We start from the raw sequence: 25,160 nt of genomic DNA on the forward strand, positions 1-25,160 counted from the left end.
AGGGGGGGGGGGGGGGGGGGGGTGTTAGGGGGGGGTAGAAGGATTACTTTATCCTATCCCAGGTATTCCTTAAAGAGGTGGGGTTTCAAATGTCTCCGGAAGGTGGTGAGTGACTCCGCTGTCCTGGCGTCGTGAGGGAGCTTGTTCCACCATTGGGGTGCCAGAGCAGCGAACAGTTTTGACTGGGCTGAGCGGGAACTGTGCTTCCGCAGAGGTAGGGGAGCCAGCAGGCCAGAGGTGGATGAACGCAACATTTGCTGGAGTATTGAAACACATGGTTGTGAGGGTATTGGGACAGATTTAAGGTGTACTGAAACATTCATCCTGAGGTGTTCTGAAACATAACATGGTACCACACACCACATAATCAAGATATGTTCAACACCTTGCCAGAGGCTGGGAAAAGGTTACAAACACTATTATGGTGTTTCAAGTCCTGTGTAATGCAGAATTAGATCCCCTCCCTTTTAAGCTCCTAAACACTATGATGGTGTTTCGAATCCTGTCTAGTGTAGAACTAGATCCCTTCTTCTGGAGTTTCCAAATACTGTAATTCCCTCATCTTATATGGTGCATTTACAAACTCCTCATTGGTAATTCCAAAAGGTCAAAGTACTATGCTCAAACAAAGGACACAAGAAAATATAGTTTTGTGAAAATACAAATTAATACTTTTTTCTAGGATAATAATGTAGTACAAAATACATTTTTCAAGACATGATTGAAGCTTAAAATGCTTGATATTTTATTTGCAAATTATCAAATGACCACAAAATATTAACAGGTCTTTCCCATTTTTATATTGATAAAGTAGGACAGTTCAAAGATTTGTAAGGTATTTATCATATTATTCTTCAAAATCAACAGAAATGTGGCATTATTATTTCACATTCATGGAAAAGAATACAGGCAATGACTGCTAATGTTAGCAGTAGCACTCATACAAAACTTGTACAAAACTTAAGCCCAGGGCTCAATGCGATCCACCAGTCATCAATTATGCTAAAGTCCTGACCTGAGTTTTTATATTCAGATGATGATACATGTCATGGATGGTTGTTCAGATTAATTAAATCACAGTACAGTTGAGTTAGATGATATGACAGTTGACAGTTCAGTTGGCATTAGTCTGTGATCCTTGTCTTGATTGGCTATGGTTAGGATTGGCCAGCCGGTGGGTAACATACTGTATGTTTTTCTGCAGGGAGGCAGAGAAATGGCAAATCATAACAATAAATAATTGTAGTACATGCATGGATAATTACGTTATCAGATGCTATAATATTAATAAATTGCAATATGAATACAATTATTAAACATATCAATAGAAATATGCAAAAAGCATATAAGTGATTAAGCTATGCAAATATAGCAACAAGACACCAATATGAATGTCAAAAGTGGGATACAACAACATGTGGTGTGGTAGGCCACAGCTAGAGCAGGCTAAAATGGCAGTGGCTATTCAGTGTACAGTAGCATATAGCATGTGGGTATACATCAAACAGTAGATAAAACTCATTAAGCTAGTAGGCAAACAAGCCAGCAGTATTAACTAATTGACAAACGTGTCAATTAACTACTACATGTAGCAACAAGAAAACTGATCAATGAATCAAAATGGCTGTTTTACTTGGACTATTTTAGTTTTGTCTTTTATTTTACCCTTATTTTACCAGGTAAATTGACTATTAGCATTAGCGGCCGAAATGCTACACAAAATAAATGTTCTTATTGAGTGAATTCCTTTTCCGTTTATTCTTCAATGTAATAACATTGTGAACTCACATTTACATTGTCACATACTTTCTTGGATTGTTTGGAGAGTTTCCTTTGAGCGTTTGGTGTGCTCTCACCTGTCTGAGTTCGTGAAAGACCCGAATACAGGGGAGGCGTCCGCAAACTTGCATGTTTTTATACTTGACCATAGAGTTTGCTAGAGGGCACACCTGCCACGAATGCCCTCTCTCCACCTCCTGCCTCAGACAGGGGTAATCAAACATTTCTCTTCTGATATGAAGGTACGAAAAAATAAAGGTAGAATTTCACCAAAAAAAACAATCTCCCTATTCAGACTTGAGAAAAGTTGATTTAACGTGGACTTTAAAAAAGGGGCAACGATAGCTATTCTCTCTTGGAATTTGAAAGGCCTAAACTGTCCTATTAAACGTTCCAGCTGTCTTGATATCCTAGTAAGAAACCATGTTTACTTAGCAATGCTCCAAGAAACAAACCGGCTCCAAAAGGACTCGCATAGAATATATAGCCATTTGTACAAACTGCTGCTTTTTCATCAACCCCAAACAAAACAATCTGTAATCATGATACATAATAAACTTTATTGGGTAAAGGCGAAGACAAAGAAGGCAGAATCACTTTCCTTAAATGTATCCATAATGGAAAGAAAATTGTATGCTCCAAATTCATATGATCCTACGTTTTTTGATTCTCTGAACAGCATATTGTTAGAATTAACTGAATTCCATCTGGTTATTGGGAAAGCCACGAATGCCATTTTGGACATTCGGAACAAATCTAATAAGACCAACTACAATCCACATACAACCAAGGCTCTCCAGTATATACTCTCTGATTAGAACCTTATTGATGCCTGGCGAGCACATAATCCTAAATAAAAAGAGTACACGTTCTACTCAAACAGGCATAAATCTTTCTCACAAATCGATTTCATACTATTATCTACACCTCTATTTTCTTGAATCAAATTCGACATATGAGCTTGTCTGACCACTACGCTTACTACTGCCAACTTCACATTTCTGAATCTCCTAAAAGAGCCATATGATGGCGTTTCAACATTTCATTAGTATAAAATCCTACATTCTGTAATTAATTTGAAATGTAACTAAATTAATTCATAATGATCAATAAAAATTCAGTCGATGACCCCCGGATTCTATGGGATGCCACCAAAGGTTTGATAAAAAAATAATGCAACTGCATTTGCATCTGGGTTGAATAAATCACAATTAAAGAAGATATCAGATTTGGAATGTTGTTAACTGTGTTAGAGCGTTCTCAACAAACTCTTTTCAGACCAGGTAGCTATTACTCTTTCCAAAACATAACTTATTTATTGATAAGACAGAGAGCAGAATTTGCCATCCATCGAGTTACACTCAACCATTACTTCCATGGTAATTGTCCCAGTCGTTTACTGGCCATCAAGCGCTGCAGTAATGATCAATTAACTGATATAGCAACTATTGAATCTGAAACAGGGGAATTACTGTCAGAACCGAAATTATTCAATCAAAGATTCTCAAACTTCTATAAAGAACTGTACACCTCTGGCTTCCTCTCTCAACAGAGGAAGCCACCTCGCTGGGAGCCCAAATCTCTCTTAATGAACTCAAAAGGGCATTGGATAGCATGAATAAAGGCAAATCATCTGGATGGGAAGGTATTCCTACTGAGGCCTATTTAAAATGTTGGAATCAATTAGGTCCACTATTGCTCAAAATGATTAATACAGACGTTCACAAAGGTTCATTTGGGAGAGATGTGAATAGAGCACTAATTTCACATTTATGCAAAAAAAGTAAGGATAGCACCCAGTGTTCTCACTATCACCCCCTATCTTTGACAAACACAGATATTAAACTGTTTTCCAAAATGTTGTAGTCCCGTCTCGAGACTTACCCAAATTGGTCCAAACAGACCAAAGCGGGTTTGTTAAAAAAGCGTTTATCCTCGGATAACCTCTGTCCACTATTACATATCTTAGATGCTTCATCAGAAACAACAGCTCCTTGGGCTGTATTATCTCTCCATGCAGAAAAAGCTTTTGATAGACTAGAATGGTCATACCTCTGGTCTGTCTTGGAACATATGGGTATTGGCTCCAATTTCATTAATATGATTAAAATACTATACGCAAATCCCTCAGCCATACTGTATATCACTTAAACAATGTAAACTAAGCTTTGTTCCCATTATTGCTCACAGTTTCTATTTGGCACAAAATTGAAAAACAATGTAATTGGGAATCAAAATGGCTTGCTCATACTGAAATGGTAATGGTTTGAGAACATCCCAACATTTGAAAGATACATACACATTACCAGGCAACTCCTTTTTCTATATTTACAACATACACTATATATACACAAAAGTGTGTGGACACCCCTTCAAATGAGTGGATCCGGCTATTTCAGCCACACCCGTTGCTGACAGGTGTATAAAATCGAGCACACAGCCATGCAATCTTTACAGACAAACAATGGCAGTAGAATGGCCTTACTGAAGAGCTCAGTGACTTTCAACATAGTACCGTCATAAGTTGCCACCTTTCCAACAAGTCAGTTCGTAAAATGTCTACCCTGCTACAGCTGCCCCGGGCCAACTGTATGTGTTGTTATTGTGAAGTGGAAACGTCTAGGAGCAACAACGGCTCAGCCGCGAAGTGGTAGGCCACACAAGCTCACAGAAAGGGACCACCGAGTGCTGAAGAGCCTATTGCGTATAAATCGTCTGTCCTCATTTGCAACACTCACTACCGAGTTCCAGACTGCCTCTGGAAGCAACGTCAGCACAAGAACTGTTCGTCGGGAGCTTCATGAAATGGGGTTCCATGGCCGAACAGCTGCACACAAGCCTAAGATCACCATGCGCAATGCCAAGCGTCGGCTGGAGTGGCGTATAGCTCGCTGCCATTGGACTCTGGAGCAGTAGAAATGCCTTCTCTGAAGTGATGAATCACGCTTCACCATCTGGCAGTCCGATAGACAAATCTGGGTTTGGCGGATGCCAGGAGAACGCTGCCTGCCCGAATGCATAGTGTCAACTGTAGAGTTTGGTGGAGGAGGAATAATGGTCTGGGGCTGTTTTTCATGGTTTGGGCTAGGCTCCTTAGTTTCAGTGAAGGGAAATCTTAACACTACAGCATACAATGACATTCTAGACGATTCTGTGCTTCCAACTTTGTGGCAACAGTTTGGGGAAGGCCCTTTCCTGTTTCAGCATGACAATTCCCCCATGCACAAAGCGAGGTCCATACAGAAATAGTTTGTCGAGATCGGTGTGGAAGAACTTGACTGGTCTACACAGAGCCCTGACCTCAACCCCATTTAACACCTTTGGGATGAATTGGAACGCTGACTGCGAGCCAGGCCTAATCGCCCAACATCAGTGCCTGATCTCACCAATGCTCTTGTGGCTGAATGGAAGCAAGTCCCCGCAGCAATGTTCCAACATCTAGTGGAAAGCCTTCCCAGAAGAGTGGAGGCTGTTATAGCAGCAAAGGGGGGACCAACTCTATAATAATGCCCCTGATTTTGGAATTAGATGTTTGACGAGCAGGTGTCCACATACTTTTGGTCATGTAGTGTAGGTCAGCTATGCTGGCCTAAGGAGTCTCTTGGGAAACCCAACTACCAAACCATCCAATGATGGGATTTATAAATAAATTAGCTGGGCTCCCGAAAGGATTGAGCTCTATAATATATCAACAACTTTTGGAAAGCTCATATTCTGAGTTAACCATTAAAAAAGTATTGTACATATCTAATTGAATCTGAACAACCCTTTAACTGGAACAGAATATGGAAAAATATTACCTTGGCATCCCATAATCCGAACAATCAATGTATACATTTGAAGTTTGTTCACAGACTGTATTTAACGCTAAGGAAACGTTTTACGATGAAATTGGCCCCAACACCCAACTGTTCACGGTGTCCCCTAAATCAGGCGGGTTTTTGTGCTACTTCTAAATTGCACCACGGCCGCCATTGCATTTCTCCTAGAAAAAAATAATATATATATTTCACTGTGACCTGCTGCTGCTGACTATCAGGCAGTGAGCAGGCTGTTACTTAGTGAGTGACTGAGTGAGAGGAATTTGTAAGTTATCAATTGTGATCATGCTCACAGCTCTATCGCAAATGTATCATTCTCCACATTTAACCTCTTAAATGTAATGGCAAAATTTAGATTTTCCCTAAATAGACATACCCAAAAGTAACTGCTACTCATGTGTAATTACATGATTCTGACATGCCAAATATCATGAGGAAATTATCAGAAGATAGGAGTTACATAGTTCAGAATACACAAGATCAAGCACACATAAAATAACTTTTTTTTTTTTTTGACAAGCTATAAGTGAATTATTGATGCCCAGAGTTGGAAACACATCAGACGGCTTCCACAACATGTGAACAATATCAGAAAAGAAAATGGGATTGATAGACCTAGCAACTAGAAATGGGCAGATGTTTTAGTAAGTGGTGTCAGGTGTGGTCACAGGATGTTTCGAAGTGTCCCTAAACCTCTCCAAAGTGGCATATGTCTGTAAATTAGATAATTCCAGTGCTATTACATATTTGCAATCCCTAAATGCTATTTGTTCAGTATAAAAACACACTTTCTACATATCAACCTCACTCAAACATTGTGGTGGTGTTATGGGGTATCCAGGGTACATTCAAGTGTCCTTTCAACCTCTCCAAAGTGTCCAAATGTGGTAATTGCACTGTTTTTTTCACACTGGATGTGCCTAAAAGTTATTGTTCACTATAAAAACTAAATGACTACAACACCAACCTCTCTCAAACATTGTGGTGGTGTCGGGGGACATAAAGGGGTTATCCAACTGTTTTTTCAACCTCTCCAAAGTGCCTGAACATTTAGCCTAGGCATATCCAATGTATTGGTCCCACATACAAATGAACTGTTTACAAAAACACTATAAAAGCAACAGATATACATAAAAAAAAATTTAAAAAAAGGTCTTATCAAACACAAACTTGGTTACACACGTGTCCTTCACTAACACATTTGCTAAAATAGAAATATGCTGAACTATTTACAAATGGCATTTGTGTTCATTTTACATCCCAGGTGTAGATGATTAGATTTCACTTTCACCGTACCTTGTGCATGTCATGATAGTCTTTGAAGCAGTCCCTCTCTGCCAGGAAACAAAAACCAAACTGGCATTTCGGACAGAAAATCTGGCACCGATTCTGTTAGGATGAATGGTGCCACAAGCCCCTATTTTCTTTTTCAAGAGGTCTATGAAAAGTGGATGTAGAACCATCAGACAGGGTGACTAACATAACAGTGGGGGGTGAAGACCTTGACCGGGGTCGCTTGCTGGGGAGGGGTGGCTCCCAAATGTCATCATTCAAATCCTCTGCGGTGAATAAAATAAAGGGATATATTGTTGTAAGACAAAAATAATTACAATTGACTAAATTTACTAAATGACATTACCGTAAAGTAAAAACACCAAGCCTAAACTATCTGTACAGTACCTCACATAGAAGGTGTGAAGCACACACAATGCAAACAGTAACACTTTGGAGACAAAGGCAGAGGTGAGAACCACAAATAAACAACGGCCACGAGAGTTTAGTGGCCTCTCCAAAGTTACAAGGATGAAACTTAGAACAGCAAACAGTGAACTAATATGAAACATAGACAATAACTACTTTGGAATTACATAACATTGAAATTACTTGTTACATAGGCCTATGTAAACAAAATTCAAAGCACAAAAAGCATACAACTTATATAAAACTAAATACATATAGTAATTTAGCTATATAAAGTCATGAAAATAATTTACTTACAGATCTAAAAGTGGATCCAATCCTTCTAGAAAGCAATCTTCGTCGGCCGAGTCGAAATCCTTGTTGTCCAAATCGCTCCCCTTAACCGAGTCCGACCTACATTTACATTTTAGTCATTTAGCAGACGCACTTATCCAGAGCGACTTACAGTTAGTGAGTGCATACCATTTTTTTTTTTTTTTTTTTTCATACTGGCCCCCTGTGAGAAACGAACCCACAACCCTGGCGTTGCAAACGCCATGCTCTACCAACTGAGCTACATCCCCGCCGGCCATTCCCTCCCCTACGCTGGATGACGCTGGGCCAATTGTGCGCCGCCCCATGGGTCTCCCGGTCGCGGCCGGCTACGACAGAGCCTGGATTCGAACCAGGATCTCTAGTGGCACAGCTAGTACTGCGATGCAGTGCCTTAGACCACTGCGCCACTCGACCTGTATTTTATTCAAAGCTTCTATGTCAGTATACTTATTCATAGCTGCCTTCTTTTTAGCTTCCTGTTCGATATTCTTAGTTTTTAAATTTTTTCCCCCTTGAGAAGCCATCTTTTATGCTAAAGCGATTAAATTAAAGCGATGAAATCTGTTTACAATGTAAAGTAGCGTGCTCGGTGCATCTCGTCTCTGAGCCAGGTAGCAATAGTTCGCAATATGCATAAAATGTTTTAGGCCTTGCTTTGTCCCACCCAGGTCAACTGCATATCCCTGGAAAGCTTATCTCATTGGCTACAAGACTGTCAAGGTGCCATAGTAGCTAATCCCCTGTGTAATGGATGCCTTCAGCGCGTAAGCAGGCGAGGTCATCTTTTTGATGCACAAAGATATAGTCCCTCCGTGGACATTCGATGTTGCCATTAAGTCATACATCATCAGATAACATTGGCAATAGGCTACATTTGTTCCTACTAACCTAAGGACTTATTTCATACCCCCCATGTAGCTATAGCTCAAACACAGACCAAATCGAAGCTTACCTTGTAAGAGGTTTCCTGTTTGGTGAAAACATTGTGTAAAATAAACATTTTGACTATCGGGGCTGGTGCTCAATAACGGTAGGTCACAGGCAGACAAATAAGACATCCTCATGATCTGTGGAGTCCCGGCTTTCGGTGTGTATCAACGTATTCCGTGTTTATTTCCATTATGCTTCACAACGCTAACCAGAATGTAGGTTGCAGCCATGTTGAAATTAGGTCATCGGCTCGGCCTGCCATATGTGGTAGTAAGTCACACCAAAGATTTTAAGGCACAAATCAATAGCCAAGATACTCAGCTTTCCGCAGACACCCTGCTTTTGCAGATAGGGGTAACGTTCTCATACCAGACTGAATTGAATAAACAAAATCTAATTGGGTCCCCAAATATGGGGACTTTACATTTAAGAGGTTAATGTCAGTTTCATTGTGGACTTTTTCCTGAAATGAGATGTTGGCCTATCAGGGGCTATAGGCTACCTGCATCTAGCTCAGCAAAACATGGCAAATTTGAATTGCAATTATAAACCCAGATTTTAGTCAGTAGCCTATGACTATTGAAATAACAATCAATCTCGCAAATAGGCCATTTAAAACGGTTTGAAGTCTTAACATCTGGCACATAATAACAGCACAAATAGCCTAACATTAGTTTTTTGAAGTTCGTCCAAGTGTTTCTTGCACAGAGATTTCGAGATCCTCTGTCCAACTTTCATCACTCAAACTCTCCTGTCGGATTTATCTATAGTTATGCACATGCACGAACAGGATTTATTTACAATTATAAACTGGGTGGTTCAAGCCCTGAATGCTGATTGGATGAAAGCCATGGTATATATCAGACCGTATACCACGGTTATGACAAAACATTTATTTTTACTGCTCTAATTACGTTGGTAACCAGTTTATAATAGCAATAAGGCTCCTCTGGGGTTTGTGGTATATGGCCAATATTCCACGGCTAAGGGCTGTTCTTTGTGGTATACGGCCAATTTACCTTCGGAAAGTATTCAGACCCCTTGACTTTTTCCACATTTTGTTACGTTACAGCCTTGTTCTAAAATTGCTGAAATTTAAATACTCTATAATGATAAAGCAAAAACAGGTTTTTAGACATTTTTGCTAATAGAAAAAAGGAAATATCCCATTTACATAAGTATTCAGACCCTTTACTCAGTCCTTTGTTGAAGTACCTTTGGCAGCTATTACAGCATAGAGTCTTCTTGGGTATGACGCTACAAGCTTGGCACACCTGTATTTGGGGAATTTCTCCCATTCCTCTCTGCAGATCCTCTCAAGCTCTGTCAGGTTGGATGGGGAGCGTCACTGCACAGCTATTTTCAGGTCTCTCCAGAGGTGTTCGATCTGGCTGGGCCACTCAAGGATATTCAGAGACTTGTCCCGAAGCCACTCCTGCGTTGTCTTGGGTGTGTACTTAGGGTTGTTGTCCTGTTGGAAGGTGAAACTTCACCCCAGTCTGAGGTCCTGAGCACTCTGGAGCAGGTTTTCATCAAGGATCTCTCTGTTCTTTGCTCCGTTCATCTTTGCCTCGATCCTGAGTAGTCTTTCCTCCAGACGTGATGCTTGGCATTCAGGCCAAAAAGTTCAATCTTGGTTTCATCAGACCAGAGAATCTTGTTTCTCATGGTCTGAGAGTCTTTAGGTGCCTTTTGGCAAACTCCAAGCGGGCTGTCATGTGCCTTTTACTGAGGAATGGCTTCCGTCCGGCCACTCTACCATAAAGGCCTGATTGGTGGAGTGCTGCAGAGATGATTGTCCTTCTGGAAGGTTCTCCCATCTCCACAGAGGAACTCTAGAGCTCTGTCAGAGTGACCATTGGGTTCTTGGTGGTTCCAAACTTCTTCCATTTAAAAATGATGGAGGCCACTGTGTTCTTGGGGACCTTCAAGGCTGCAGACATTTTTTGGTACCCTTCCCCAGATCTGTGTCTCGACACAATCCTGTCTCGGAGCTCTACGGACAATTCCTTTGACCTCATGGCTTGGATTTTGCTCTGACATGCACTGTCAACTGTGGGACCTTATATAGACAGGTGTGTGCCTTTCCAAATCATGTCCAATCAATAGAATTTACCACAGGTGGACTCCAATCAAGTTGTAGAAACATCTCAAGGATGAGCCCCCCGTGTAGCTCAGTTGATAGGGCATGGCGCTTGCAACGCTAGGGTTGTGGGTTCGATTCCCACGGGGGGCCAGTATGAAAATGTATGCACTCACTAACTGTAAGTCGCTCTGGATAAGAGCGTCTGCTAAATGACTAAAATGTAAAATGTAATGATCAATGGAAACAGGATGCATCTGAGCTCAATTTCGAGTCTCATAGCAAAGGGTCTAAATACTTATTTGTAATAAATTAGCAAACATTTCTAAAAACCTGTTTTCGTTTTGTCATTATGGAGTATTGTGTGTAGATTGCTGAGGATTTTTCTAATTTAACCCATTTCAGAAAAAGGCTGTAACGTAACAAAATGTGGAAAGAGTCAAGGGGTCTGAATACTTTCCGAAGGCACTGTATGTCCTAAGAACAGCCCTTAACCGTGGTATATTGGCCATATACCACACCTCCTCGGACCTTATTGCTTGAGCACTTGCCACTATTGCTATGGGCACAAGCACTGTTCATGACACAAACTGTTCACAGTGCTCTTGTTGGTGGAGAGAATTTTGCAGGTTTCAATCTTATTTCCTGCAATTCTACACATTTTGTCAAGGGGTGCAAATAAAATTGTGCAGTTTTAAAGCAAGTTTTCTTGCAATTCTATACATTTTGGCTTGTCTAATGTGTAGTCGTGATATTTGAGTGATAAAGAAATTACAATAATATCTATGGGCTAAAAAACCTAAATAAAAAAACTTTCGCTGACATGGGCTAGTTGATCTGGACATTTCTGATAACTTATAAATAGCTCTCCAAGGTATGTAATGACTGACATGACAAGAGGAACTGATGATGCACTACCCAATTTCAAAATTGCACCTTGTGCATTCTAATATTACAACTTTCAAGAGTAAGTTTAAAGCCGGACTGAGTTCCTAAAAAAAACACACAAAAAACACGACCCCCCCTGCCAACCCACAGCTTGGGAACCACTACTCTAAGCAGCTGCCAGCTTCAGTATGTGCAGTAGTAAAGAAGTCTGTGTTCCCAGGTTTTACAGTTACATATTGATGGGCACATTTCTGTCTAAGAAGATTAAGTTATTATATGACAACAGAGGTGATAAATATTGCTGTTAAGTTCCACTTTTATTCAGTGAGTTGTCCCCCTGGCCATCTCATGCTCTAGACGAGGTGAGTAGCTGCCCTGTGCAGAGCAGAGCTGAGCAGTGGGTAAGGGGTTGATTCAATAATTAGGGGTTGTGTCTGGCTCAAATTACCACTCTGTAATCAAGAATATAATTGTAAAGAACACACACCAGAGGGACTGAGTAATCAGACTTGGGTCAGTTTAGGGCCTCTTCTGGAATATCTTATCGAGCACAGAGGGGCATACAGTATATCGTTAATATAAATTGATTATCCAGTGTAGAATGGAAACTTATTTTTTTCCTGTCTATGAAGACACATCATTAGAAGTTCCTCTGTGCTGTATTAGGCAGTCTGCTTAATCACCCACATCTCATTAACATTCACACCTCAGATTCAAGACAGTCAATAAAGACACAAGCTGATCAAATGGGATGTTTGGTTTTGATCTAAGACAGAAAATATACATGAAGACAGCGAGACTGCGTGATTAATAAGCCATACTGCTTGTCTGGACAGCTGCTGATCACAGGAATTGATTCAATACTGTCTTTGTTGTGGGTATGCTGTTTTCATGTTCTTTCCTTTGAACATGAACTGCTGTCTTTCATGTTCTCGCTATATGTGACTGGCTGCACGCCATGGCACATCGCTGTGATGATGAGGCTGACTGACCGCAGAGAGAGCAAAGCTGTGAATCTCAGCATCCTGCTGATATACGTCACTTCAGATACAGAGAGACAACAGTGTTGAAGGCCTGTGATAGTGTGAGACTAGCCTATTATTGGAAAAACACTTCCCAGAAATAGGATGGGTTGATGATGTTCAATCTGACTCACTTGTGTTTTATTCTTGCTACTGCTTCCTTGAAATTGTATCATAGAAGGGATTCTGGCCTATGCCATCTTACCCCCTCTTTCCATTGGTCAATGCAAGTACTTGACCCATAGTGTGCAGCCTCTCACAGACGGGTTGCCTGACAACGTAACGAAAATGATGCTTGTGCATGTTGTTAAATGTTGTCAATAATTATTTGGAGTTCACTGTTGTTTTGCCCTGAATTTGCGCACACAACGATTTTGTTGCTTAATAACAACCCATGCTTCTATTGGTCTGTGTAAATTCTAGAAAATTATTGCAAATCCCATCTCCTCCTGCTATTGGTCAAAGTAAGTTCTAGAGCCCAGCTTACCTCTTCCCATTGGTGGACATAGCGGATGAGCCTGGACAGCCTGAGCAACCTCAGCAGACTGAGGATCTTGGTAAAGCGCACGATCCTCAGGGCTCTGGCCGTTTTATACACCTCAGAGTCGATCCCCTTCTCCACGATCAAGAAGATATAATCCACAGGGATGGAGGAGATAAAGTCCACCACAAACCAGGTCTTCAGGTACTTCCTCTTGATCTTGTTGGGGTCCAGGATGATCTCAGTGTTGTCCTCTAACACGATGCCTGTGCGGAAGTTGAGGACCAGGTCCATGAGGAAGAAGGTGTCAGAGACCACGTTGAAGATGATCCAGGGCGCAGTGGTCTCGTGCTTGAAGAAGGTGATCCCCACGGGGATGATGATGAGGTTGCCCACCATGAACATCAGCATGGTGAAATCCCAATAGAACCTAGAGAGCAGAGTGGAGAAGGAGATTAGGGGACAGAGAGACAGTTAAGGTGGAAGAACTCAGGACACCTGAACTTCAACTCCAGGTAAGGTTCAGGTATAAACAGTTGACTCCCACAATTGCATTCATCAACTGTTGAAATTGTATTTAAACAATCAGGGGAAATGGAAGATTATACAGAATATCCACCTTCCCCCTCTCAACTGGTTATCCCAAATCAACCAAATATATTAATTTAATTCATATCAGAATAATCTGTTGGCTTCTATTATAGGAGTGATGATGTGAATCAATTGGCAACTCAATCATGCATTCAAAACGTGTACAAATTGTAATAACAGTACAGTAAAAGTACAGTAAGTCACTGGGGTATATCATGAGTTCGAGTACAAGTGGAAACTGCGGTATCACTGTTTTCATTATGAGCAAATGTTCTATGTTGCTATTTGCTGTGCATATCACGCCAGTAAAGACGCTGATGTTGCTTTATCCATCTGACAAGTACCCTCTCTGCTTACTGTAACTAGGGGAGCCGAGAAGGGAGAAGGGGTCATATGAGAGTAGCGCTGGATGGGGAATTGATTCTAAATCCTTGCTACAAGGACAAAGGGTGACATACACTAAAGGACAAAAAGTATGTGGACACCTGCTCGTCGAACATCTCATTCCAAAATCATGGGCATTAATATGGAGTTGGTTCCCCCTTTGCTGCTATAACAGCCTCCACTCTTCTGGGAAGGCTTTCCACGAGATGGGGACTTGCTTCCATTCAGCCACAAGAGCATTAGTGAGGTCGGGCACTGATGTTGGGCGATTAGGCCTGGCTCGCAGTCGGCGTTCCAATTAATCCCAAAGGTGTTCAATGCGGTTGAGGTCAGGGCACTGTGCAGACCAGTCAAGTTCTTCCACACCGATCTCGACAAACCATTTCTGTATGGACCTCGCTTTGTGCGGCTGCTTGGCCATGTAACCCCATTTTCATGAAGCTCCCGACGAACAGTTCTTGTGCTGACGTTGCTTCCAGATGCAGTTTGGAACTCGGTAGTGAGTGTTGCAACCGAGGACAGACACTTTTTACGTGCTACAGGCTTCAGCACTCGGCGGTCCCATTCTGTGAGTTTGTGTGGCCTACCACTTCGCGGCTGAGCCGTTGTTGTGCCTAGATGTTTCCCCTTCACAATAACATAATTTACAGTTGACCGGGGCTGCTCTAGCAGGGCAGAAATTTGACAAACTGACTTGTTGGAAACATGGCATCCTATGACGGTGCCACGTTGAAAGTCACTGAGCTCTTCAATAAGGCCATTCTACTGCCAATGTTTGTCTATGGAGATTGTATGGCTGTTTGCTCGATTTTTTTATACCTGTCAGCAACGGATGTGGCTGAAATAGCTGAATCCACTAATTTGAAGGGGAGTCCACATATTTTTGTATATATAGTGTAAGTGTAACCAGGATAGTATCAACATATTTGAATTATTGTAGGCCTGTATGGAATATGTCATATGGAATATTACATTTGACAACAACATGTGTGAGGTAAATGGATTAATATTGAAGAGCTCAACTGAAAAAACATACTGAATTATGCACCTAGTATAATATCCGTGGATATCAATATTGCTGTCTAATCAACTCAAGGTAACGGGAGTCTAATGCTCGGGAAGAGCGTAACTGATACAGTGGCTTGCGAAAGTATTCACCCCCCTTGGCATTTTTCCTATTTTGTTGCCTTACAACCTGGAATTAAAATTGATTTTTGGGGGGTTTGTATCATTTGATTTACACAACATGCCTACCACTTTGAAGATGCAAATTGTGAAACAAACAAGAAATAAGACAAAAAAAAGACAACTTGAGCGTGCATAACTATTCACCCCCCCTAAAGTCAATACTTTGTAGAGCCACCTTTTGCAGCAATTACAGCTGCAAGTCTCTTGGGGTATGTCTCTATAAGCATGGCACATCTAGCCACTGGGATTTTTGCCCATTCTTCAAGGCAAAACTGCTCCAGCTCCTTCAAGTTGGATGGGTTCCGCTGGTGTACAGCAATCTTTAAGTCATACCACAGACTCTCAATTGGATTGAGGTCTGGGCTTTGACTAGTCCATTCCAAGACATTTAAATGTTTCCCCTTAAACCACTCGAGTGTTGCTTTAGCAGTATGCTTAGGGTCATTGTCCTGCTGGAAGGTGAACCTCCGTCCCAGTCTCAAATCTCTGGAAGACTGAAACAGGTTTCCCTCAAGAATTTCCCTGTATTTAGCGCCATCCATCATTCCTTCAATTCTGACCTCTTTCCCAGTCCCTGCCGATGATAAACATCCCCACAGCATGATGCTGCCACCACCATGCTTCACTGTGGGGATGGTGTTCTCGGGGTGATGAGAGGTGTTGGGTTTGCGCCAGACATTGCGTTTTCCTTGATGGCCAAAAAGCTTCATTTTAGTACCTTCTTCCATATGTTTGGGGAGTCTCCCACATGGCTTTTGGCAAACACCAAATGTGTTTGCTTATTTTTTTCTTTAAGCAATGGCTTTTTTCTGGCCACTCTTCCGTAAAGCCCAGCTCTGTGGAGTGTACGGCTTAAAGTGGTCCTATGGACAGATACTCCAATGTCCGCTGTGGAGCTTTGCAGATCCTTCAGGGTTATTTTCGGTCTCTTTGTTGCCTCTCTGATTAATGCCCTCCTTGCCTGGTACGTGAGTTTTGGTGGGAGGCCCTCTCTTGGCAGGTTTGTTGTGGTGCCATATTCTTTCAATTTTTTAATAACGGATTTAATGGGTCTCCGTGGGATGTTCAAAGTTTTGGATATTTTTTTATAACCCAACCCTGACATGTACTTCTCCACAACTTTGTCCCTGACCTGTTTGAAGAGCTCCTTGGTCTTCATGGTGCCGCTTGCTTGGTGGTGCCCCTTGCTTAGTGGTGTTGCAGACTCTGGGGCCTTTCAGAACAGGTATATATATACTGAGATCATGTGACACTTAGATTGCACACAGGTGGACTTTATTTAACTAATTATGTGACTTCTGAAGGTAATTGGTTGCACCAGATCTTATTTAGGGGCTTCATAGCAAAGGGGGTGAATACATATGCACACACTACATTTACGTTATTTATTTTTTAGAGTTTGTTTTTAATTTCACTTCACCAATTTGGACTATTTTGTGTACGTCCATTACATAAAATCCAAATAAAAATCAATTTAAATTACAGGTTGTAATGCAACAAAATAGGAAAAACGCCAAGGGGGATGAATACTTTTGCAAGGCACTGTAGGTGTGTGGCGCTGAGTAATGTCTTGACTAACTGATCCTGCCAGATTGGAAACGAACATCGATGACTCGACTTTGTGAATGACGAGATGTAGGCCTATCATAATTCTAACAGGAAGTTGCTGCAGTAGGCTACATAACAAAAATGCCATACATTTTGCATTACATTTTCCAAATTGCTTGACCATATGGGAGAAGTAATTGGTTGTGAAGTAGGCCTACAAAACCACTCTCGGTCTAAACGCCAGGCCCGGCGCACAATAGGCTAAGTGTCAGTATGGTATGTCATGTTGACAGTTTTGTCTGTCAATGGAAAATGAATAACTTCATAACAAGCCGCAATCAAACTCAAACATATGGCTATAGGCTAACTGTCAAATGTGCATATTCTACAAAACCATGACTATCACATTTGCAATTAAGACTTTCCAGAGGTCAGGACACAGGAGCCCAATGTTCGCAGTCGTAACATTTCCACGTAATCTCCTTTGGCTATAAAGTTGTGCCCTATTAAGAAAGTGTCTCTGTCAAGTTTACAAGAAAGTCAAACTCACCCCAGACCTGTCAACACAGTTTTATAGCAGTTTCATCAAGAGTAAAACCCTTTTTCTCCACATTTTCTCACCAATCCTAAATATTTCTCCCTATGTGAACCTAGCCTGAAAACTGTAGGCTACCTAACAAACATGACATAGCAGTAATGCTTTACATTTGCATCACTAAGTAGGCTTATGGGTAATTGTAAGTCCCTGCAGGTAATTTATATTTCTCTAAAAGATGAGTTCATGATTAGGAAAGGGGGAAAGAGTGGAGGGGGTACATCAAGACCTGGAATCAACTAAATACAAAATCAGCTCAAGCTGATGATCAGTAGGGGCTGTGACACTGAGCTGGATGCTGGATGTTACATCCAGTATAGCATCCCGCTCAGAGTTACAACATCCAGCATACAGCTCAGAGTTACATCCAGCATCCAGCTCAGAGCTACCTCCAGCAGAGTTTATTTCCAGCATCCGGCTCAGTTACATCCAGCATCGAGTTACATCCAACACACTTCAAAATAAGAAGCCCCCGAAATGTCATGACAAAATAAAAGTCCTGTATAACCGATTTCAAAATAAGAGTAACTCACTTTTTCCATGTCAAACTAAAAGTCCTGCATTTCAGAGGTCAAAATAAGAGTCCCTTGATTTGTCATGACAAAATAAAATACCTGCAATTTCCAATTTCAGAATAATAGTACCTTGATTTATCATGCCAAAATACAATTCGGGCATTTTCCGATTTCATAATAAGAGTCTGTCGATTTATCATGCCAAAATGTGTCATGCCCTGCATTCCCAATTTCAAAAATAAGAGCCCCACGATTTGTCATGAATGTTTTTTTTATGTACATTTAATTTAATTTAATTTCAATAGTAAAACCCCAGGGGGGAATGTCATAAAGTGAATTGTCAAGGCACAGATATACATTAAACATAATGTCATGCTGTTAACCCACCCTTTTGTGTGTGTTAACCCAACTCATGTTTGGTTGCCTCTGACCAGAATGTACGCATCTACGTCTGCATCTATCTATCTATCTATCTATCTATCTACAGTGAGGGAAAAAAAGTATTTGATCCCCTGCTGATTTTGTAAGTTTGCCCACTGACAAAGACATGATCAGTCTATAATTTTAATGGTAGGTTTATTTGAACAGTGAGAGACAGAATAACAACAACAAAATCCAGAAAAAGGAATGTCAAAAATGTTATAAATTGATTTGCATTTTAATGAGGGAAATAAGTATTTGACCCCCTCTCAATCAGAAAGATTTCTAGCTCCCAGGTGTCTTTAATACAGGTAACGAGCTGATATTAGGAGCACACTCTTAAAGGGAGTGCTCCTAATCTCAGCTTGTTACCTGTATAAAAGACACCTGTCCACAGAAGCAATCAATCAATCAGATTCCAAACTCTCCACCATGGCCAAGACCAAATAGCTCTCAAAGGATGTCAGGGACAAGATTGTAGACCTACACAAGGCTGAAATGGGCTACAAGACCATCGCCAAGCAGCTTGGTGAGAAGGTGACAACAGTTGGTGTGATTATTCGCAAATGGAAGAAACACAAAATAACTGTCAATCTCCCTCAGCCTGGGGCTCCATGCAAGAGCTCACCTCGTGGAGTTGCAATGATCATGAGAACGGTGAGGAATCAGCCCAGAACTACAAGGGAGGATCTTGTCAATTATCTCAAGGCAGCTGGGACCATAGTCACCAAGAAAACAATTGGTAACACACTACGCCGTGAAGGACTGAAATCCTGCAGCGCCTGCAAGGTCCCCCTGCTCAAGAACGCACATATACAGGCCCGTCTGAAGTTTGCCAATGAACATCTGAATGATTCAGAGGAGAACTGGGTGAAAGTGTTGTGGTCAGATGAGACCAAAATCGAGCTCTTTGCCATCAACTCAACTCGCCGTGTTTGGAGGAGGAGGAATGCTGCCTATGACCCCAAGTACAATCAATCAATTTTATTTTATATAGCCCTTCTTACATCAGCTAATATCTCGAAGTGCTGTACAGAAACCCAGCCTAAAACCCCAAACAGCTAGTAATGCAGGTGTAGAAGCACGGTGGCTAGGAAAAACTCCCTAGAAAGGCGAAAACCTAGGAAGAAACCTAGAGAGGAACCAGGCTATGAGGGGTGGCCAGTCCTCTTCTGGCTGTGCCGGGTGAAGATTATAACAGAACCATGCCAAGATGTTCAAAAATGTTCATAAGTGACAAGCATGGTCAAATAATAATCAGGAATAAATCTCAGTTGGCTTTTCATAGCCGATCATTAAGAGTTGAAAACAGCAGGTCTGGGACAGGTAGGGGTTCCATAACCGCAGGCAGAACAGTTGAAACTGGAATAGCAGCAAGGCCAGGCGGACTGGGGACAGCAAGGAGTCACCACGGCCGGTAGTCCCGACGTATGGTCCTAGGGCTCAGGTCTCTCAGTTGGCTTTTCATAGCCGATCATTAAGAGTTGAAAACAGCAGGTCTGGGACAGGTAGGGGTTTCGTAACCGCAGGCAGAACAGTTGAAACTGGAATAGCAGCAAGGCCAGGCGGACTGGGGACAGCAAGGTGTCATCATGCCCGGTAGTCCTGACGTATGGTCCTAGGGCTCAGGTTCTCAGAGAGAAAGAGAGAACGAGAGAATTAGAGAGAGCATACTTAAATTCACACAGGACACTGGATAAGACAGGAGAAGTACTCCAGGTATAACCAACTAACCCCAGCCCCCCGACACATAAACTACTGCAGCATAAATACTGGAGGCTGAGACAGGAGCGGTCCGGAGACACTGTGGCCCCATCCGAAGAAACCCCCGGACAGGGCCAAACAGGAAGGATATAACCCCACCCACTCCGCCAAAGCACAGCCCCCGCACCACTAGAGGGATATCCTCAACCACCAACTTACAATCCTGAGACAAGGCCGAGTATAGCCCACAGAGGTCTCCACCACAGCACAAACCAAGGGGGGGCGCCAACCCAGACAGGAAGATCACGTCAGTAACTCAACCCACTCAAGTGACGCACCCCTCCCAGGGACGGCATGAAAGAGCACCAGCAAGCCAGTGACTCAGCCCCTGCAACAGGGTTAGAGGCAGAGAACCCCAGTGGAGAGGGGAACCGGCCTGGCAGAGACAGCAAGGGCTGTTCGTTGCTCCAGAGCCTTTCCGTTCACCTTCACACTCCTGGGCCAGACTACACTCAATCATATGACCTACTGAAGAGATAAGTCTTCAGTAAAGACTTAAAGGTTGAGACCGAGTCTGCGTCTCTCACATGGGTAGGCAGACTGTTCCATAAAAATGGAGATCTATAGGAAAAAGCCCTGCCTCCCGCTGTTTGCTTAGAAATTCTAGGGACAATTAGGAGGCCTGCGTCTTGTGACCGTAGCGTACGTATTGGTATGTACGGCAGGACCAACTCGGAAAGATAGGTAGGAGCAAGCCCATGTAACGCTTTATAGGTTAACAGTAAAACCTTGAAATCAGCCCTTGCCTTAACAGGAAGCCAGTGTAGGGAAGCTAGCACTGGAGTAATATGATCAAATTTCTTGGTTCTAGTCAGGATTCTAGCAGCCGTATTTAGCACTAACTGAAGTTTATTTAGTGCTTTATCCGGGTAGCCGGAAAATAGAGCATTGCAGTAGTCTAACCTAGAAGTAACAAATGCATGGATTAATTTTTCTGCATCATTTTTGGACAGAAAATTTCTGATTTTTGCAATGTTACGTAGATGGAAAAAAGCTGTCCTTGAAACAGTCTTGATATGTTCGTCAAAAGAGAGATCAGGGTCAAGAGTAACGCCGAGGTCCTTCACAGTTTTATTTGAGACGACTTTACAACCATCAAGATGAATTGTCAGATTTAACAGAAGATCTCTTTGTTTCTTGGGACCTAGAACAAGCATCTCTGTTTTGTCCGAGTTTAAAAGTAAAAAGTTTTCAGCCATCCACTTCCTTATGTCTGAAACACAGGCTTCTAGCGAGGGCAATTTTGGGGCTTCACCATGTTTCATTGAAATGTACAGCTGTGTGTCATCCGCATAGCAGTGAAAGTTAACATTATGTTTTCGAATAACATCCCCAAGAGGTAAAATATATAGTGAAAACAATAGTGGTCCTAAAACGGAACCTTGAGGAACACCGAAATGTACAGTTGATTTGTCGGAGGACAGACCATTCACAGAGACAAACTGATATCTTTCCGACAGGTAAGATCTAAACCAGGCCAGAACTTGTCCGTGTAGACCAATTTGGGTTTCCAGTCTCTCCAAAAGAATGTGGTGATCGATGGTGTCAAAGGCAGCACTAAGGTCTAGTAGCACGAGGACAGATGCAGAGCCTCGGTCTGACGCCATTAAAAGGTCATTTACCACCTTCACAAGTGCAGTCTCAGTGCTATGATGGGGTCTAAAACCAGACTGAAGCATTTCGTATACATTGTTTGTCTTCAGAAAGGCAGTGAGTTGCTGCGCAACAGCTTTTTCTAAAATTTTTGAGAGGAATGGAAGATTCGATATAGGCCGATAGTTTTTTATATTTTCCGGGTCAAGGTTTGGCTTTTTCAAGAGAGGCTTTCCACCATCCCCACCGTCAAACATGGAGGTGGAAACATTATGCTTTGGGGGTGTTTTTCTGCTAAGGGGCCAGGACAACTTTACCGCATCAAAAGGGATGATGGACGGGGCCATGTACCGTCAAATCTTGGGTGAGAACCTCCTTCCCTCAGCCAGAGCATTGAAAATGGGTCGTGGATGGGTATTCCAGCATGACAATGACCCAAAACACACGGCCAAGGCAACAAAGGAGTGGCTCATTAAGGTCCTGGAGTGGCCTAGCCAGTCTCCAGACCTTAATCCCATAGAAAATCTGTGGAGGGAGCTGAAGGTTCGAGTTGCCAAACATCAGCCTCGAAACCTTAATGACTTGGAGAAGATCTGCAAAGAGGAGTGGGACAAAATCCCTCCTGAGATGTGTGCAAACCTGGTGGCCAACTACAAGAAACGTCTGACCTCTGTGATTGCCAACAAGGGTTTTGCCACCAAGTACTAAGTCAAATACTTATTTCCCTCAATAAAATGCAAATCAATTTATAACATTTTTGACATGCATTTTTCTGGATGTTTTTGTTATTCTGTCTCTCACTGTTCAAATAAACATACTATTAAAATTATAGACTGATCATGTCTTTGTCAGTGGGCAAACATACAAAATCAGCAGGGGATCAAATACTTTTTTCCCCTCACTGTATCTTTAAAAGTGAAATTGTCTGAAATAGATTCCAGAAAGTTGTCTCAGCCTCTTCCCTGGGTGAACCAGTGTGAGCTCCCACCAGATCTAAGAACGTGTATTGTACTGTATTACTAGGCAGAGCTCCCCATGCTCTCGTTTAAACCTGGGGTGGCATACGTCATCAACACACTTATCCCTCTACAGCTACATATACAGTGAGCTTCAAAAGTATTGGGACAGTGACATTTTTTGTTGTTTTGGCTCTGCACTTCAGCACTTTGGATTTGAAATGATCAAATGACTGAGGTTGAAGTTCAGACTGTCAGCTTAGTGAGAAAGATACAGACGCACAAATACCATACTCCCAAGACATGCTAACCTCTAACCATTACAATAACAGGTGAGATTAGCATTTTCTGGGGGGTATGTAACTTTCTCACTCATCATTATTCACGATTCATTCAGGACTATCCGTAATCATGGTAGCATCCACATTAATGTAGAAGTGTTTAGAAACATATTTACAATAAAAGTGACACCAAAATGACACATTATTTACCATTAATTTCTATTAGGCACAAAATAATCTGAAACACAACCAAAACTGACGACACACAACTAATCTTCTCCTTTCCCCCTTCTGATAACCAGGTGGCGAATCGCATCTCTGCATGTCTGGCAGACATATCAGTATGGATGACGGATCACCACCTCAAGCTGAACCTCGGCAAGACGGAGCTGCTCTTCCTCCCGGGGAAGGACTGCCCGTTCCATGATCTCGCCATCACGGTTGACAACTCCGTTGTGTCCTCCTCCCAGAGTGCGAAGAGCCTTGGCGTGACCCTGGACAACACCCTGTCGTTCTCCGCCAACATCAAGACGGTGACCCGATCCTGTAGGTTCATGCTCTACAACATTCGGAGAGTACGACCCTGCCTTACACAGGAAGCGGCACAGGTCCTAATCCAGGCACTTGTCATCTCCCGTCTGGATTACTGCAACTCGCTGTTGGCTGGGCTCCCTGCCTGTGCCATTAAACCCCTACAACTCATCCAGAATGCCGCAGCCCGTCTGGTGTTCAACCTTCCCAAGTTCTCTCACGTCACCCCGCTCCTCCGCACACTCCACTGGCTTCCAGTTGAAGCTTGCATCTGCTACAAGACCATGGTGCTTGCCTACGGAGCTGTGAGGGGAACGGCACCTCCGTACCTTCAGGCTCTGATCAGTCCCTACACCCAAATGAGGGCACTGCGTTCATCCACCTCTGGCCTGCTGGCTCCCCTACCTCTGCGGAAGCATAGTTCCCGCTCAGCCCAGTCAAAACTGTTCGCTGCTCTGGCACCCCAATGGTGGAACAAGCTCCCTCACGACACCAGGACAGCGGAGTCACTCACCACCTTCCGGAGACATTTGAAACCCCACCTCTTTAAGGAATACCTGGGATAGGATAAAGTAATCATTCTACCCCCCCCCCCCCCCCCTTTACTCCAACCCCCCCCCCCCCCAAAAAAAAGAAATATATAAAAAAAAAAAAAAAAAAAACATTGTAAAGTGGTTATCCCACTGGCTATAAGGTGAATGGCCCTATTTGTAAGTCGCTCTGGATAAGAGCGTCTGCTAAATGACGTAAATGTAAATGTAAAGCAAACAGCAAATGCATCCAACACGTTTGTAGTCACAAGCTTGATGTAATCATTGCGTGCTAGGAATATGGGACCAAATACTAAACTTTTGACTACTTTAATACACATAAGTGAATTTGTCCCAAAATGTTTGGTCCACTAAAATGGGGGACCTATGTACAAAAAGTTCAGTAATTTCTAAACGGTTCACCTGATATGGATGAAATACCCTCAAATTAAAAAGCTGACAGTCTGCACTTTCAAATCCAAAGTGATGGAGTACAGAGGCAGAACAACAAAAAATACTTTTGGAGCTCACTGTATATATATTTTACATCGTATGAGTTAATTTCATCAACAAGTAATATTATATAGAGAGAAAACCCTACAGAGTACACAACTTATGATGTAGGAACAGGCACCTAGACCAAAATCAAAGAAAGAAAATGTACAAATACATTTGTAATGCTTGTTATTTTGACCATTGCAACTGTCAACAAAGGGGAAAAATACCACAACATATCACACACAGACATTTATTTAATTGAGATACACAGAATGAAACAGCATGGGAATGGCAATGTTTTTGGGGCAGTATTAGCAATGCATTCAGCTACAAGTGTTTGTTCAAGCCTTATGTAGCTGCAAAGAAAAAATCCAGTGTCTGTGTTCTTTTGCCCATCTTAATCTTTTATTTTTATTGGCCAGTCTGACACTTGGATTGCACACAGGTGGACTTCATTTAACTAGTTATGTGAGTTCTGAAGGTAATTGGTTGCACCAGATCTTATTTAGGGGTTCATAGCAAAGGGGGTGAATACATATGCACGCATCACTTTTCCGTTATTTATTTTTTTGAAACAAGTTGTTTTTTTCATTTCACTTCACCAATTTTGACTATTTTGTGTATAACCATGTAATTCTCTTGGACAAGGTGAGTTTTACTAATATATTTGCCTCAATTTACTCCAAAACATTTTTACATGCTAATTAGCAAGAGAAGACCTCAGCAAGACTACAAATTCCTGCAGG

The 25,160-nt window shown here is 42.1% G+C and overlaps 1 pseudogene across 1 annotated transcript in view; it reads right to left on the bottom strand.

Annotated features, from left to right (window-relative positions):
* LOC311137160 (potassium/sodium hyperpolarization-activated cyclic nucleotide-gated channel 2-like) overlaps window positions 1-25,160 on the bottom strand; it is a 124,488-nt pseudogene that overhangs the window by 90,457 nt on the left and 8,871 nt on the right. The window contains exon 2 of the transcript in view: window positions 13,027-13,450. The product of the transcript in view is annotated as a potassium/sodium hyperpolarization-activated cyclic nucleotide-gated channel 2-like (transcript). The remainder of the gene's footprint in view (window positions 1-13,026; window positions 13,451-25,160) is intronic.

Source organism: Coregonus lavaretus (assembly GCF_964263955.1).
Source record: "Coregonus lavaretus genome assembly, chromosome: 11".
Lineage (NCBI taxonomy): Eukaryota > Metazoa > Chordata > Actinopteri > Salmoniformes > Salmonidae > Coregonus > Coregonus lavaretus.